Raw genomic sequence first — 16,351 nt, 5'->3', positions numbered from 1 at the left:
GCATTTTCCCTTTTGAAAGTGGGAAGTCCTTTAACCATTCCTTGTTTCTGCAATTGAGAAAGACTCTCAAAATTCAAATGTCCATATCTTACATGCCATAGTCTTATAGGTGAAATACCTGTAGTCACTGCCCCTGCAAAATCAGAATGCCTTGGAATAACTGTCCCTTTCATCCGTAACAGTTTTCCATCTTCATAACCTGTCATGACTGTTTTCAAGTTCCGTTTGACTGAATTAATCTTGACTAAACCATCTTCCATAATCACCTGATGCACTGCTTGTCGAATCGTGACTAAAGAGAGCAAATTTTTCTTAAATGTTGGTACATACCATACATTGGAAATCATTTTTTCTCCAATGCCAGGGAGAAAAACTTTTACTGCTCCTTTGCCATAAGGAGTATGTTTTGTATCATCAGCAAGAAAAATGGAATTAAGTTGGCAATCTTGAAAATTCCAGAAAAAATCACGTCGACAAGTCATGTGCTGAGTGGCCCCGGAATCCAAGATCCAGGCATCTTCATAGTCACTTCTAAGATGGGATGAAAGTTGTGATGCTGGTGAGGAAGTAAAAACATATTCTGAGTTATCTTCATCTTGATCATTGGCAAATTGCGCTGAATGCTGCTGAAACTTGGGAATTTTATTAAGTGAAGTTCGACAATCTTCAGCATAATGGCCAACTTTGTTACATCTTCGACACACAATTTGACTTAAGTCTCTTCCTCTTCCTGAAGATTGTCCTCTGCCTCTGCTTTGACTTCTATTTTGAGATTGTCCTCTACCTTGATTATTATATCCTTGTCCTTGAAAATTGCCTCTTCCTTGGTTGTTTCCTCTACCTTGAAAATTATTTCTTCCTCCTCTGTTAAAATTGTTTCCTCTGCTTTGGCTTCGACCTCGATTATGTGCTGCTTGATTCTGATTCCCTCTGCCTCTGCCTCGAGAACTGTCTGCTGATGATTTACTACTGCTGGCCTCTGTGAGAAAAACATCTTCACCAACTTTCTTCTTCTTCCCAAAAGTTTTATCATGTTGAGTCAACATTTCACAGAGTTCATCAAACTTTAGTTTCTCTAATTTCCCAGTGACTTGTAGAGTCTCCAAAAAATGCGTGTAGGACGAAGGAAGTCCAGCAATTACAATTGTGACCATAAAGCTATCATCAATTGCAGGAAAACCAGCATTAATAATTTCTTGCCTAATATTCTTAAGTCTTGAGATATATTCAAGAACATCACCGCCTTCAGTTAATTTTTGTTGTAACAATTTTAATTGTAGATCGACTTTCTTTGATTCAGGCTGAGTATCAAAGAGGTCTTTAAAAGTTTTCAAAGCAGACCATGCATCTGTAGCATTTTCTATATGGACATACATTTCATCATTCACAGAAGATTTAATAAGAGCTAAGGCTTTAGCATTCTTGATTTCCCATTTTGCTAGTGCAGCTGCATCTGTGGGTTTATGATCCAGGTGGATATTGGTGGCCACCTGCCAAGTCCACCTGGACCCCCACCATTGTCTTTCTCAGCATTTTCAGTTTCCTTAATTGTAGCACAACTTACTATTTTTAGCAGTTTTTTTGGGTCCTGAACTTCCGGAGCCGTTTTGAGGCCCTAAACGACGTTTTTTGGGGAATCCGGGGGCAACACGAGTCCATGGATTAGTGTTGCCCGTTCCAACAATGATAGTGCTCGGATAGATCTTTCTAATGAGCTATTGTACGCGTCAAACGGAGATCATATGCCAAAGTTACGACCCCGGGAAGTTGATGTACCAACTTACCCCCAAACGGGGCCCACAGTTTGGCGTTTCATCTCCTAGGGTTAGGTTTTGGAATGTTAAGGGTTTTTCCATTGTTTTTCAACAATAAATAGGCCTTCGAGCCTCATTGTAACACAGTTCAGAGGCATGTAGCCATCACATCTCTTCTCAGAGATAAGCTACCATCGCCCTAGCTAGTTCATTTCCATTTCTGTTTGTAAGCATATTTCAGTATTTTCCATTAATGAAACGAAGTATTATTTCCGCTGCATCTTTGTGTATATGGTTATCTCTGTAATTTGTTGCGTTCCTGTTTAAATCCGGATCAGTGGTATCAGAGCCAGGTTTGATTTTTCTCTGTTTTTCTTTGCATGTCCCCAACAAGGTCGGGATATAAGGAGTTAGGGCTTGAACTGGTTGAACCTTTGCAAGACCAGCCTCGCAAATCCCGACGGCCTCCCATGGCGGACGAGAAGAAAGACGAGGGGGCAGGAGATCCCATCAAAATCTTGCTCAAAGAAGCGCTCGAGCGACAACGGAGCGCGATGATGGACAACTTTGCGCAGATCCTTCAGCGGCTACCCAGAAGCGGCGCATCGGCTTCCAGCAGCTCCTCTGGAAACGCCACACCCTTTAAGGTACAAGTTAATTTTGAAATCCCCATATTCGAGGGTCAGATAGACGCCGATGCCGTAGATAAATGGTTAAATCTGCTAGAGGGTTATTTTTCTGTTCATGAATTTTCGAGTCGGGAAAAGATTGTTTTTGCTCTTCTCAAAGCAGCCCCCCACGTCAAGGACTGGTGGGAAACCTACTGCGAGCAGAAGGATGAAAGTACTGGCTCACTATTTTCAGCCGCACCCACCTGGGATTCGTTCCGGGATGCCATCAAGGAGCAGTACTACCCTGTCGGAAGCTATGAGGATGAATACATAAAGTGGACCACGCTGCGGCAGGGAAGGGACCAAGATGTGCCGGAGTTCACCAATCTTTTCCATACCCTTCGCACAAAGTTGGGTATCAAGGATTCGGAGCAACATTTGATACTCAAATACCGTGGCTGCCTGCACAAGTACATCCAGGAAGAAATACAGTTCCTAAACATCCCCTCGCTCGGCGCAGCATACCGGTATGCCGTCAAGGTCGAGCAGAAGTTTAAACAAAAGAAGCGAGACTTTGGATCTGCGAATCCAAAGCAGGGGAAAGGTGCCCCTAAACCACAGAACAAAGGACAAAGCCAAGGCGGGACAACCCAAGACAACCAGCCGAAGCTGCAAGCAAAGAGCAACGCCGCGAAGCCGAGAAAGGACACTGGAAAATGGTGCGAGTTCCATAAGAGCTCCACTCACAACACAAGTGAGTGTCGGGCCAAGCAGTCACTGGTGGCTGAGCTAAAGGTTTCAGAATCAGATGCATGTTCCGACTCTGAGTCAGAACCCGATAAGGGGTATGAAAAAGGGAAGCAGATCATTGATGCGGATCCCAGCGCCACTGTTGCTACCGCAAAGATCCAAAAAAATGAACCCGAAGATCCAGAGGAGGAGGAGCGTCTCTTCCACTCCCAGATGTGGGTAAAGGGCTCCCCGATACAGTTCATTGTTGATAGCGGGAGTCAAAAGAACCTCATTTCGGCAGAGGTCGTGAAGCGGTTGGGCTTACCGACCACAGCACATCCACAACCATACACCATTGGGTGGCTTCACCAAGGGCGAGATCTTCGCGTGAGCCAGCAGTGTCGCCTTCCATACAACATCAAGCCCTTCACGGATGAGGTATTGTGTGACATTGCTCCCCTTGAAGTTTGTGATGTATTACTAGGACAACCATACTTGTGGAAGCGACATGCTGTGTATGAATCAAGGCCCCGTGCTGTTATTATTACATTGGGAAATAAGTTGTTCAGGATACCAGAGGTAGCACCACCTGCCGCCATCTCTTTGATTACTGCAAAACAATGCAGTAAGATCATTTCCAAAACCAGGAAATTTGTTTTCCTGATGATACGCCCTCAAGGGAAGAAGAAGACAGTGGCCGCGGCCTCCAAACGGGGTCCCTCTGCACGGCAGCTACAGATGGACAAGATTGTGGAGGAGTACGAAGACATCTTCACCTCCCCGGCAGGGGTTCCTCTGCACTGTCAAGTCAAGCACTCCATCGATCTGACCCCAGGTGCGCCGCTACCCAATGGACCAATTTATCGGCGCTCCGTTCTGGAGAACAATGAAATCAAGAGGCAGATTCAGGAGCTCCTGCAGAAAGGTCACATCCGTCCGAGTTCTTCGCCCTGTGGGAGCCCGATAGTGTTGGTACAGAAGAAGGATGGGACGTGGAGACTCTGTATTGACTATCGGGCGCTGAACAAGATCACTGTCCGTAATAGGTACCCGATCCCGCGGATTGATGACCTCCTAGACCAACTAAAGGGGGCGAAATATTTCAGCAAGATCGATCTGAAGTCAGGATATCACCAGGTACCAATTGAACCCTCAGATGTGTGGAAGACTGCCTTCAAATCCAAGGAGGGCCTCTTCGAATGGTTGGTCATGCCTTTCGGATTGACGAATGCTCCTGCAACCTTTATGAGGCTAATGGATGACATCTTGCGGCCATTCACCAACTCCTTTGTAGTAGTATACTTGGATGACATTCTGATCTTCAGCCAGAGTTGGGAAGAGCACCTCCACCACATCCGACAGGTTCTCCAAACACTGCGGCAACACAAGCTATGTGCCAATTTGGAGAAATGCACTTTTGGCATGACCGAGGTTCAGTATCTGGGATACATCATTGATGAACAGGGGGTGCATGTCGATCCAGCCAAGGTCCAAGTCATTCGGGATTGGCCCTCTCCAACCACTCTAACAGAGCTCCGCAGCTTTCTAGGTCTTGCCAACTTCTACCGCAGGTTTGTGTTGGGATTTTCTCATATTTCTTGGCCCTTGAGTCAAGTCACCAAGGGCGGGGCGAAAGCAAAATTCTTTTGGTCTGAATCTCAACAGAAGGCATTCAGGGAGTTGAAGGATCGCCTCTGCACGGCACCAGTGCTCGCGTTACCAGATTTACAACAACCATTTGAGGTCGAGACAGATGCCTCTGACTATGCTATTGGGGCAGTCCTTACTCAACATGGACATCCAGTGGCATATCACAGTGAAACACTTTCAGACACAGTCCGGAAGTACCCCACTTATGATAAAGAGATGTATTCCATTGTACAGGCCTGCCGACAATGGAAGCATTACATTTTGGGGAAGGAAACGGTCATCCACACAGACCACCGACCTCTGCAGTTCATACAGACCCAAGGGAAATTGCAGAATGATCGCCATCAGAAGTGGTCTACATACCTGCAACAGTTTCACTTGAATATCAAGTATAAAAAGGGCAGCACCAATAATGTTGCAGATTGCCTCAGTCGACCACCGATCATGGCGCTAACCACCGTGCTCAACTCTTGCGGGCACGAGACTTCTGATTGGCCACTTCTCTACAAAAGCGACCCAGAATTCGGCCACACATACCAGACACTCTTGGAGGGTCGGCAGGTTGCAGATTTTCACCTCCAGGATGCCCTATTATGCCACCTCGGTCACCTTTGTGTTCCTTCAAGCGAGCGTGCCAAGATGATTTGGGAAGCACACTACAGTCGGGCTGCTGGGCATTTCGGGGTCGAGAAAACAGTGGCAGTACTGCAAAACTATTTCTATTGGCCGAATCTTCGACAGGATGTTGGGAAGTACATCCGATCATGTACTGCCTGTGCCATTGCCAAACCGACCATTAAGAAGCAAGGCCTCTATACCCCGTTGCCTACCCCTAGTCGACCTTGGGAATCCATCTCCATGGATTACATGTCAGGCCTTCCTTCCACTAAGCATGGAAATGACTGTGTTTTTGTGGTCGTCGACAGGTTCTCAAAGATGGCCATTATGATGGCCTGCAAGAAGAATATCACAGCAGAAGCCACTGCTAAACTCTTCTTTGAACGAGTGTGGGTGCACTTTGGGATCCCACAGTCTATCATCTCAGATCGGGACAGTCGGTTTCTCAGCACCTTTTGGTCCAGTCTCTGGTCAATGCTGGACACCAAACTCACGAAGTCCACAGCCTTCCATCCTCAAACTGATGGCCAGACAGAGGTTGTCAATAGGATGATTGTGCACATTCTGCGCATGTATAACTCAAAGCATCCACGCACATGGGACGAGAGCCTCCCCTACGTTCAGCACAGCTACAACCGAGCTCTTCACAGCTCCACTGGCCATAGCCCTTTTCAGGTGGGTTTGGGATTCCAGCCACTATGCCCCATTGATGTGGCCATGCCACTTGCAGCTACTCACATGAATTCAGCTCATGTCCAGTTCGAAACAGATAAGGCCACCAGCTTCATTGAGCGCATCCAACATATTCGCCAGCAGGTCCATGACATTCTTGAGAAATCAAATGCCAAGTACAAGCAGCGACATGATCAACATCGGGTGCCACACAAGTTTCAGGTGGGCGACAAAGTCTGGTTGCATTTGCAAAAGGAACGCCTTACTGGAGCCTATCGAAAATTGAGACCACTCCGATATGGTCCTTACACCATTACTAAGGCTATGGGAGACAATGCATTTGAGCTCAGCATTCCCCCATTCCTTGGCCTGCACCCAGTATTCAATGTGGACCGCCTTCGGCCATACTTTCCACCATTGCTAGACACATCCGACATTGCAGAACAGCTCAAACCCACAGAATTAAATCCAGATTGCATGGAACAAGCTGCAACTGATCGGATCATGGACACACAGATCAAGAACACTCGCCAACAGAATATCCAACTGTATCGAGTTGTCAAAGCGGGCCAACTCCTTCAGCAGGGCAAGTGGCTCACCAGGGAACAAGTTCAGCAGAAGTTTCCTCATCTCATGGAGGAGCTCAACGCAATGGGGACCATTGCTTCCTAAGGGGGGAGGAATGATCCAGGTGGATATTGGTGGCCACCTGCCAAGTCCACCTGGACCCCCACCATTGTCTTTCTCAGCATTTTCAGTTTCCTTAATTGTAGCACAACTTACTATTTTTAGCAGTTTTTTTGGGTCCTGAACTTCCGGAGCCGTTTTGAGGCCCTAAACGACGTTTTTTGGGGAATCTGGGGATAGTGCTCGGATAGATCTTTCTAATGAGCTATTGTACGCGTCAAACGGAGATCATATGCCAAAGTTACGACCCCGGGAAGTTGATGTACCAACTTACCCCAAACGGGGCCCACAGTTTGGCGTTTCATCTCCTAGGGTTACGTTTTGGAATGTTAAGGGTTTTTCCATTGTTTCTCAACAATAAATAGGCCTTCGAGCCTCATTGTAACACAGTTCAGAGGCATGTAGCCATCACATCTCTTCTCAGAGATAAGCTACCATCGCCCTAGCTAGTTCATTTCCATTTCTGTTTGTAAGCATATTTCAGTATTTTCCATTAATGAAACGAAGTATTATTTCCGCTGCATCTTTGTGTATATGGTTATCTCTGTAATTTGTTGCGTTCCTGTTTAAATCCGGATCAATTTATTTGGCTTAACATCTCCATCACATATTCCCTGCCATAATTCATTGTAAATGAGTGTGCCTTCGATGAGACGATGCCATGTTTTATAAGATTTTGTGCCTTCAAGTTTGTCGGAATCAGAAAACAAATTAATCAACTTAGACATTGTAGTGTTAAGACTTCACACCACGAATCAAGCTCCAAAAACCTCAAGATGCGCAACACAACAGCGACACACGACGCAAAAAACAAACTATCGGGGCTTGGCCTTGACCCTCGAATAGTCGTCAAAACAGGAGAAAATTGACTGAGCTTTGCACTTGGCTCTAGTCAATTTCTCAAATTTTTACAAGACAACTTTCAAAATTTGATTTTTACAATGGTGCTTTTGCACAATCTGGTATAAAATTACCCCCCTCAAAGTAAAATTACTTTGAGTTACAATGTGATGATCCCAATTAAAAAATAACTTCTTGAAAACAAATTACCCAACACACCTTATCTCTCCAATTTACAATTACAAATAAAAATCTCCTTATTACTTCAACAAAAATACAAACCACCTTATTGCTCCAAATATTTACAAAATCCTTATTACTCCAATTACATAAAATTATATAGCGTATCTCACCAAATTACAAATTACAAACTATATATTACAAAAACCTTATCTCTCCAAATTACAAACTATTCAAAAACTTTATAATTCACCTTATTTCCCCTTTACAAATAAACTTTCCAAAACTTTTCTCCTTATACTCTCATTGAAAATCCACTTAAGTAACGTGCTAACCATGAACATCTTATGTGCAAATAATATTCATGTGAGTTTAAATGATGAACCGCTTCATGATCAAAACTCACCTGCAATGTAAATGTGCACTTTTCAAATGCGTTGAGGGATTAATAAATAGCACCAAATATTGTGCCGCAATTCCTTTAGTGTTGCAATTTTATTAAAAAAAATTTCATTGTTCCACGCAAGCTCGCAATGCTGTCTGACTAGCAACGCTGGCTTTGTTGATTGGCTTTGCTGGCTGGCAACGCTGGCTTTGTTGGTAATTGCACTGAACAAGCCTACGGACTCTGAAGCTGAACAGATTTGCGGATCTGCGGATCTTGAAGCTGTACAAACCTGCAAACTTAATTTAATTAAAGATGACAATTATTGTACACACCAAACAGCGATGCGTTCAGAAATTTGGAAAACGTTTTGAATTGGAGGCCGCTTCAATTCTGTTCAGGCTTAGAGGTAGATTAGAGTTGCTGAAATGATACAAGGGAACGCTGGCTGGCAGGCTGGCCACGTTTTGGTGCTGAAACAACACCTATTTTACTGCGCAAAGGATAGAGGTCGGACTCAAGGCACACGGTGTTGGGGCTAAGTTCGGCACACACAAAATGCAGGAACCGTATTTCAACCAGCAAAACCTGAAGACTGTCCAAGGCATAGGATGAAGATCGCTAATCCAATAAGCGCCGACCCCTCTGCAATTTTAAAATCACTGTGATTTTCGGCTGGCTTTCGTGTAAAACCGTTGTTCTTAAACTCCACTGAACCCTGGTCCGCTTCATGAAAAACACTACAAAAAACGCTGGTTTAATGAAAACGCAGGAATATAATGCCGGGTCTTATCGCTGGAGGACGCTGGTTCAAATGCCAGACCACAAAGCTGAATCGATGCCAGAATGCTCAACGCAGGGTATTTAAGTATAAATCGATGTCAACCATTCTCATAAAAAATCCAGAATCGATTTGCATAATCGATTGAATGTTTTGAAAAGATTTTAAAAACAACTAAAATATACAACGCTGTCCTTTTTTTATGTTTTTATTCACTCAACCAATTTGAAAAAGTCACATAGATTTGCATTTGCTCCTTTAAAAAAAATGATTTTAGAATTTGCAGATCTAAAATCAATAATTTTTTTTTTTTTGCAAATTTCATACCAATCTTTTGCTGATTATTTCAACGGAGTTGAGTTTTCCATGATCTGATTGAGTTGGAATCTCTTCCTCAAATCAACTGCAGCGTTACTGGAGCTCTGATACCACAATAATGGCAGAAGTGTCCTCAGACACATAATTTTATTAATCAGAAAAACAATTACATAATATGATTTTGCAAGAGTTTACACCCGAACAACACAAACACTCTTGCAATGAGCTATTTATAAGCTCCATGTCCTAACTACCTCTAATTATGGATCACTTATTAAATAACAAGTGTCCATTTACAATAAATGCTATAAAAACCAACTAGCTAACAAATCTCCTGAAATAGAGCTTAAGATACGACACATTTGGAGAGTTATATCTAGTTACAACAATATGCTAATTCTAAAAGTTTCCATTAAATAATTAAACATTATAGAATAATAATTATTAATTTAATATCTTAAATTAATAATTATTTTATTCTAATTTTATAACCTGTGATAAAATTGTATTTTTGGATCATCTAACAAAAACAAAAGTCAACCTGAAGTCAAAGCTGGTCAAACTGTCCCAAACACTTTGATTTATGTGCCAATAATACGGCCTCAAGAGAGTGAAACTCTGCCCCTGAAAACGCAATCAAACTTGGTAAACGTTGTCCTGAAACTCTGAAATTCGGCCTGCAATCTGACCCAGAAATTTGTCCCTCCATCCACACGTGTGAGAGAGAGAGTTGATCTTCAAGCTGTATGAACCAATCAGATTTGGAGAGAGAAGAAAATGATGAGTGAGTGATGTCCAAATGAAGAGAGAGGTCACTCCTATTTATACAATTCGATGATGGTGAAATGACACATCTATTGGGCGTCATGAGCCTACATTAAGCTGAGGCCGACCTTAACAATTTGTGCATGAGAGAGAATAAATACAAAATTCCACTTCTGCTTGTCCGAATGAGATGATCTTTATACCGAATGAGATGATCTTTATATCAAACTTGGACCTCTCGAAAAGAGGAATCCAATGCAATAATCATCTCCATCATATGAACTGTCCCAAGGTGGAATTTGGCCCTAGTTGCCAATTTTAACACACCCTAGTCAATCTCTCTCTATATTCTGTTTGGTATAATTTTCTGAGGCATCTTTCATATGTTTTTTGGCAATCAGGGGAGAATATATGTGGATTGATTGGTCTGAGAAACTAAGAAGCAAATTTTGTGGCACCAAATTCTGTCCAAGACATTTCTAGGAACAACAAAGGTCAAACCTGGGTAGTAAACAACCCTTCTTCTGTGGCAATAAATTTATTCAAGGAAGATATTAGTAGCAAAGCTTCCCTGGGGCCCTACCTGAGGCAGCGAGTGTCTCTAAGGCCATTTACCTGAAGCAGCGTGGCTCTGTGGCTGTTTGGGTAGCAAAGAGGGTTAATCTTTAGTGGTGTGGGCTGGTTCTTAGGCTCCAAAGAGCAGCGAGGGGGAAAACAGCCCTACCTGAGTTTGCAGCTAGCTTAAAAAGGGTATTACTCCTCTGAACCATTTTTTGGCAATGTTGTGTTAACATTTTAATCAAGCCTTTCATTGACCCGATACACCATCATGCAACTCCCATGGATTGTCGCAGTTTGCCTCTTGATACTTGATATCAATATGAGCACAAACCTATCTATGACTGGTACTCTCAAAGGGGCAAGGTATACAATTTTTCATTTTGTTTAAAGTCGTTGCTTACTACTTAAGAGAACAAGCAAGTCACTCAATAAATACACCATGCTTTATATTGTTACGCACCTAGTTGAACATCACATTGTTAAAATTTTGTCTTGAATAATGGTGAAGCAATATATTTTGCACCACCACTTGCATGCCCTAATATACAATGCAAACGTCTGCTCCTAATCAAAAGGGTAAATCCAGTGATTTTCTGTTCTGAGCCTCTTAATCATGATAATTAGTTCCATCCCTAGTAATATACCATCAAGGGATATTTTGACTCCTCAATCACAGATTGCATCACTCACACCAATGTTGCAAGTACAAAGAGCTAGCATGCTATTAAACACCTAGTTAGAAAGGGAGTTTTGACTTTGAGTAGTAGAAACAACTAGCTCTAGATTGGTAGGTCCTCTATACACGCAGTAAGTTCAATTTATGGGATTGTTGGAATAGAAAACTAGTGGACTTTTGATGTGATTATTGGTCCATTTCCACTGTGGGAGATGAGCAGCTTTTATTGGTTGCTATCTGGGCTTGCTTATTTAGGTCAATCTAGGTTATCATTATTGCAATCTTTTTATAGTTTCCACTTGCTGCTCTTCCAGCTTCCTTCGAGATTCTACATACTCCTTGCCAAAAGTTGCTTCCATCTGTTCCAACTTCAAACATCCTCCAGGATGGCAGGAGAGCCAGCTCTGATACACCCTAGTATCCTAGGGAGATTTCCTGCCTTAGGGTTTCAGAAACTAGGTTTTCAATTCTCTTTTTTTTTTGCTTATTCAGTGGTGAGACAAACAAACTATTGAGTAGTACAGTATAATAGCGTCCACAATAATTTAACAATAATCCAATATTACAATTCATTCAATCAATAACATCAGTGTTCATCCAATCATCAATATCATTGTTTTTCCAATCCTCAACCAATCAAAATGAAGTCCAACAGCATGTAGCCAATGAACAAATTTACACCTAACTACCAATGACCAGGACTGCCTGTGCAAATCCACAGACTACAACTAGTGTTCTCTTGCAAATTCTAATCAATGAACTTAACGGAATACCCTTAGTCTGAAGCTTGCTACAGGAGAATAAGTGCCTGATTTAAGTTCCGTTGATTCCACCTTTTAAATCACCTCAGGGAACTTATTCACAGCCTGCTTCAGGGTCAGAAATATCTCTTGGGGGATTCTGGTCTGCCACAGTCTCCAATCAAGCCCCAAAAATAGACTTTCAGGAAGGTACGATTCCTTAAGGATACCTCTGTTCTGCTTCAAAACTTGCGGATGCCTCTGTTCTGCTTCAAAACTCGCGGATTGTCTGGACAATGATAGGAGTATCTTCGCACAAGTTTAAACTCAAAAGATCTAACCTGCAGCTGCAGCCCTGCGACCTGTAATTACAGCCTGCAGTCTCCTACAGAACAAAACTCGTTGCCCAGAAAAACTGTCTTGTCTGCCACAAAGGGGTCTTGCAAGGGTTTGAACAAGAAACTTCAATCTGTTCCAGAATTTTATCCTCGGAGGCTTCAATGTAGTTTTTTTGCCTTGCCACAAAATGTCCCACAAATGCTTTGCCGCTCATCAGATAGAAAATTCCCTGTTGCCAGAACAAAGTAGCGAAACATAAAAAGAAAAGTGACTAGGTAGGGTGGGATACCTCCACCAAAACTAGTCCAAGAGAGAAAAGGGGTCTTTAAACCCTTAGAGCCTCAAGCTCAAAGAAAAACAGATAAATGATCTGATCAATGAAGTCTCCAAATCCAACCCTTGTATTTATAGATTTCCTTGAGGGGATTTTCTCCATAATTAATTGAGTGAAATTCACATCAATCCCCAACTTTGGCTTTTTTTGTGCAAGCTGCCCCAAACTTGCCCAAACATTGGGTATTTTGGTGTTTTCCCCTTTATTGAGGACTATAGCCTATGGGAATCGATAGACTACTTTGTCCCTTGGGCCAACTAATCCCTCTGGGACATTACAGGTCATCCACAAATGATCTGATTTGGGGCATATCTGGTCTTGGTGTCTCTGGACGAGGGGCCTCTGGGGGGTTTCCCTGGACAGTAGCAACGAGACATCTGTGCATACTCTTGGGCAAGAGTGGCCCAGGTATTTTCTTCATTTTCACTGGCCTCAACTTCGGTGTCCCATATTTTGCGGGGGCATAGCAAACTCCAAGGCACTCAAGATGCACCGCCGAAGTGAGCAGCATCACCAGAGACGGAGACAACAGAGAAAGCTTTCCTGCATCTTGCCTTGCTTTCTTTGTGGTAACATAAGCTGTTATTCCATATTATTATGCAAAGGCAGGGACAACACTAACAGCAACAAAGTCAGAAGCCATCCTCTTGACGGAACATCCTCTTATTTCCTTGCCCTTGGAAGGACACGCAATTTCATTCCTCACCTTTCGTTGTCAGGTGAGCGATTTCATTTCTTTGTAAGATTGCTGATCTACTAGGGGCCTCTAGATGTCATTGCAGAGGCTTTAGAGCGGGAGGGCATTGAAGATGTCTTTACCTACCCTGGAGGTGCATCTATGGAAATTCACCAGGCACTTACTCGATCCAAGATCATAAAAAATGTCCTTTGTCGTCATGAGCAAGGAGAAGTATTTGCAGCAGAGGGGTATGCCAGGTCTACTGGAAAGGTTGGTGTTTGCATTGCAACTTCTGGTCCTGGTGCCACCAACCTGGTAAGTGGTCTTGCAGATGCATTGCTTGACAGCATTCCTTTGGTTGCTATTACTGGTCAGGTGCCTCGGAGAATGATAGGCACAGATGCCTTTCAAGAAACTCCAATTGTGGAGGTGACTATCACAAAGCACAATTGCTTGATCATGGATGTTAATGATATCCCCCGAGCCATCGGAGGCATTTTATCTTGAGCATCTGGGAGGCCAGGACCTGTTTTAGTTGATATCCCAAAGGATGTTCAGCAGCAGGTAACTGTTCCATATTGGAATGAGGCAATAAAACTTCATACCTATATTGACAGACTCCCAAAGGCCCCACAAATTTCTCAGTCATAGCAGAACTTACGCTTGGTATTTATCTCTAAGAAACCTGTCGTGTATGTTGGCGGGGGTTGCCTCAATGCTAGTCGGGAACTCAGAGAATTTGTAGATCATACATGCATTCCAGTGGGCAGTGCTTTAATGGGCTTGGGATCTTTTCCATCTTCTCATGAGAAATGCTTAGGGATGCTTGGCATGCATGTGACTGTTTATGCCAATTATGCAGTGGATAAAGCCAATCTGTTGCTTGCTTTTGGTGTTCGCTTTGATGATAGAGTGACTGGTAAATTGGAGTCATTTGCAAACCGTGCAAGCATTGTTCACATTGACATAGATCACAGAGATCGGAAAGAACAAGCGGCCACATGTTTCTGTGTGCGGATGTGCAACTTGCACTGCAAGGGCTAAATGTGGAGATGTGCAACTTGCACTGTGAGGGCTAAACCATTTAACGAAAAGGAAAGAAGATAGACCAGATTTCTATGCTTGGGTAGAGGAACTAGAAGAACAGAAGACAAAATGGCCTGACTTACCAGAATTTTGAAGAGGGAATTCCTCCTCAACATGCCATTCAATTGCTTTATGAACTCACACATGGCAATGCCATTATCACTACTGGAGTGGGTCAACGTCAGATGTGGTCTGCTCAGTGGTTTAAATATGACCGGCCCTGCCAGTGGCTGACTTCAGGGGGTCTTGGTGCTTGGGCTTTGGTTTGCCTGCGGCAGTGGGAGCAGCTGTTAGAAATCCTAGAGTGACTCTGGTTGATATTGATGGGGATGGTGACTTTATGGTGAATGTTCAAGAACTGGCTACAATTGGAGTAGAAAAATTGCCATTAAAGATTATGATATTGGACAATCAACACCTAGGTATGGTTGTCCAATGGGAAGATCAGTTTTATAAAAAAAAAAGAGCACACACATGCCTTGGAGATCCATCTCAAGAATGTGAGATCTTCCCAGATGGCTGAATCGTGCAACATTCCTGCAACCTGTGTTACAGATAAAACGCATCTGAGGGATGCCTTTGCTATGATGTTGGAAACGCCTGGACCACATTTATTGGATGTAACTGTTCCTCATCAAGATCATGTGTTGCCAATGATACCCGCTGGTGGAAGTTTCAAGGAAAATATCACAGAAGGTGATGGTCGAATATCATACTAGAGATCTTAGACAATGCTGGTTGTATGATAGCAGATTTGGTCCAAAATTTTGAATTTCACCAAAATTATTGTTGCTTAAATCTTTTCTTTATAATCCACCAGAAACTAAGTCAATCACTAGACGTCAAAGATATCATCTATAGTACCGCCATATGATGTTAAAGTTTGTAGTAAGACATAACTACCCATTGTGGCACATTTAATGATTAAGGTACTGTATGGTTTGTATTTTTAAACATTTCGTCGGGAAAAGTTCAACATTTCTTGTTTAACAGAAAAGAAGCGAAATTTGTTTTTGTTAGCACTGCTCAAGGTAATGATTGCCTTGTTTGTTATTTTTTTGTTTTGTTATCCATCAAAATGATCAATGTGGTGTTTTTTCAATATGCGTAGCTACCTTTCTTCTGTACTGACATTATGCATAAACATCTAAAAGCAGACTGACGTTCACTAATTTTAATGGTTTGTGCATGCAGATTGCCTCCTGCAATGCCTGGTGGATGATTATGATTTAACATAATATTCTAGAAACGGCACCTGCAAGGAAAACAGGATCTACTCAGCGGGCTCCAAAAGTTACTTGTTTCAGCATGTATTAAAAGTATTAGCTTAAAGTGAAGGCTCAAGAGGGAAAGTTTCATTTTCTCATGCGGGTTTTTCCATAACAGAAAAGACATCTAGTACAAAAAAATGTTCAATATTGGGATTATATGAATGCTTTTCATTGGTGCTATCAAATATACTGATTAAAAGGGCTCCAGAGGGAAAGTTTGATTTTCTCATGCAGGTTTTTCCATAACAGAAAAGACATATCTAGTACAAGAAATTGTTCAATATTTGGGATTATATGAATGCTTTTCATTTGTGCCATTAAATATACTGATTATTACTTTTATGAGTTCGACCATTGGAAGGTCTTTGACCACATTTTTTAATAGTAGTACTCATCCTTTATGAAAATAAATTCAAGCAAACTATGTATTTCGTCTGAAAACACATTAAAAATCATGCCATGTACTCTCAAGACTTCAGCAAATGCAACTCTCTGTTGACTTGTATTGATGAAGTATCCAAAAGAGTTGGTGACTAAGAGATGATACAAAGTCTTGTCCAAAATCTTATAGGACAAGCAAACCCAATGGTGGGATACTCGTGCCGATCGAATTCAAACTTGGATGATTATAGCAACATATTTTGTTGAGCAGCCATGAGAAAGAATCCATCA

General features: G+C 42.4%; 1 pseudogene; it reads left to right on the top strand.

Moving 5' to 3' along the window:
- LOC149154539 (acetolactate synthase 3, chloroplastic-like) overlaps positions 1-15,619 on the top strand; it is a 63,092-nt pseudogene extending 47,473 nt beyond the window's left edge.
- Positions 15,620-16,351: the final 732 nt, after the last annotated feature.

This window comes from Pinus tabuliformis, chromosome 9 (genome assembly GCF_031772625.1).
Source record: "Pinus tabuliformis cultivar Carrire ecotype Pingquan chromosome 9, CPIR1, whole genome shotgun sequence".
Classification (NCBI taxonomy): domain Eukaryota; kingdom Viridiplantae; phylum Streptophyta; class Pinopsida; order Pinales; family Pinaceae; genus Pinus; species Pinus tabuliformis.
Note: the sequence above shows the minus strand (reverse complement) of the source record. Positions and strands in the feature narration are given on the sequence as shown.